Here is a 2,652-nt window from a genome sequence, read left to right on the forward strand (position 1 = left end):
ACAGTACAGAACTTGTGTAATGCAGTGGGCAGGACAAAAGGCAGCCTGGATGCTATTTTGAGCTCTTGGATGTTCCCCTCTGCTTTTCTGCTTCTCCCTCTAAACTGTTCGTGTTTGAAGGTGACAGTATTTCTCTGTGACTGTGTAGAATACCTGGAACACTGGGATCTTAAGCCCCGTGGGAGTCTTCCCAATCTCAAGGATGTAAACTACAGCACATGTTTTTATGAGGTAAACTACACATCTCTCTTTTCCTGTATATGACTTTTGCATCCTCCATCTCTTTGGAAACCTGTGCTGAAGTTTAAAAACTGTGAAGAGTTAGAGGTTAAGACTTACAGGTTAAAGCAGCTCTGCAGCACAATAATAAACACATCTTTAGCACTGGGCACTTGTTAATGTGTCATGTACATTATGATGTAAATGACTGAGGTGTGTATCCCTTTGTGCACACCTGAGGCAGTGAACGGGGTAGTTGTGATGCTCAGTTTCACTGGTGCTCTTGAGGAGACTTAACCTTCCTCGTATAAACATTCCAAAGAGTGGACATTTTTTTTCCCTGTTTTCAGGCACCGTGTTGCTACAAGCACAAGAAAGGGATAAAGGGACAGTTGCCTAAAAAGGGATGTGCTGTCTGGACAAATCATCTTGCTACCCGTTTCTTGCTTTCCCTCATACCTAAAATGTATTTATTTATTTTCTTGTGACTCAGTCTGTAATAAAATAGCTCTGCTTTTGTGCTTCTTATAACCCTTCTCCTGCCTATTTTTTTCCTCTGTCAACAAGCCAAGAAGTTTCTTCAGAACATAATCTTGCTTTAGTCATTCCCTGCTGTCCCAGAAGCATTTGCTTGTGGGACAGATAGAAATCACTTTGTCTCCTTATCTTTTCCTGGTGAGAACTGAGGTCCCAGCTGCATGATATGATTCTTTCTCCAGAACATCATATTGAGGGTAAGACTCAAAGGTGCATCAGGATGCTCTTAAGTGCACTCTACAGTCACTAATCTGGAGGTGAAAAAACCAGGGAATCAGGAATGGCTGTGGCTTGCTGCAGGCAAGGAGTTACTTTTCTGAGAGTAAAGGTGATGCCATGAAGATTTTTTGCCTTTTCTTTTATACCCCTGTTATACCTTTTTTACAACTTCTGTATTCCTAGTGCTTTTTGCCTACATTCTTGGACTTGTTTGTTCAGCTAGGAGACTAAACATTTTAGAAGCTTCGTAGGTAGGGGTCAGTGTGCCCCAGACCCCAAGGTCCTCTCCAGAACACATTCTGTAAACTAAGATAGAACCATCCAGGGGAAGGTTCCTTGGGGATGGGGGCTCATTCAAGCCTCTCATTGGGGAATCTTTGATAGATATGCTAATTAGTAAGACCTCTAATGTTATACCAGATCTTGTGGGGGGGCATTGCAGTGTGCATGGAGGTGCATTTGACCTGGACGTGTGCACCTAAGGATCCTTAAAATAAATACCAAGGTAAAATCCCTTTTCCCCTTCTGTGTTTGACTCTTGATTTTAAGACCAGGAAAAGGCATCAAAGGGAGGTGAAATCTCTCCTTTTTGAAAGCAAGTGTTTAACTACCTATGACTGACTCTATTTTAAAGAAATCTAATAGCAGTATCCATCCCATAAGATGAGCTTTTCTTCTTTTTTTTTTTCCTTGACTCAAGCTGCTCTGGAAGGGCATGGATAGCACAGAGGAGTTAAACAAGCTGGAAGCACTACTGATTTTGCTGTCAGCAGATGCTCTGTGGGGCACTCAGGACACCGCTCGGCCTGACCAAGAAGAATGGACAATTAAGGATTTGGGGACATGAAATCAATGCAAGTCTCAGGTCAGGAAGGTATTGCAATATGATAGAACCTGTCAGTTTTCAGCTGAACTCTGGAATACTTATCTGACAACAGTAGTACCTTAATGGTACAGAGGAGAAAGGGGATGGCCCACATTCACAGTTTGTTTCCACTGATACTGTAAGAATTAAGTTCCTTAGACAGGCTTTTGTATCTGCAAGTTCAGCAATAGATCATAAATACATACATTATGGATTTAAGCCTCTTCCCTATCCCTGATGCATGATTAAATCATGACTTAAATAAAAAATGCATTCTTTGCAACATTATAAATTAACAATATTCAGCAATGCTTGGCAAAACCCTGGGCTAAGAAAACTGAAACACATTATCCAGCTGAAACTTTGGGGCAATTTTTAGGTCTAGAGAAGATAATTTTTCTAATCTAAATTAGATGAAGCTACCTGCATGTGAATTCTGTATCCTAAGAGGTACATGCAATTATGTAGCAATAATAATTTTTGCATATTCCCAGATTTTCTGAAGAAATTATATTTGAAATTTAGTGTTGCAAGGTCTTGAAGCTTGAATTGCCTTCTTGGCAGCACTTGAGACTATAAAGTGAACACAAGCAGAATTTTAATGGCTGCATTCAGCTTGAGGAAAGGCACCAGAAAGTACAGACCTATTTCTTTGCAAAGTGTTTCTCTGAGTTTAGGTTTAGCCTTCTTAACTCTCAGTCATATAAAAAGGCAATGTTCTCTAAAGTGTGGGGTTTTTGGATGAGCCTTTCTTTGGAAGCAAACGTGATCATTTTGACCACTTCAAACAAAAAGACCATTTCATAATTCAC

The sequence above is a fragment of the Corvus moneduloides genome, chromosome 4, assembly GCF_009650955.1.
Source record: "Corvus moneduloides isolate bCorMon1 chromosome 4, bCorMon1.pri, whole genome shotgun sequence".
NCBI classification, from domain to species: domain Eukaryota; kingdom Metazoa; phylum Chordata; class Aves; order Passeriformes; family Corvidae; genus Corvus; species Corvus moneduloides.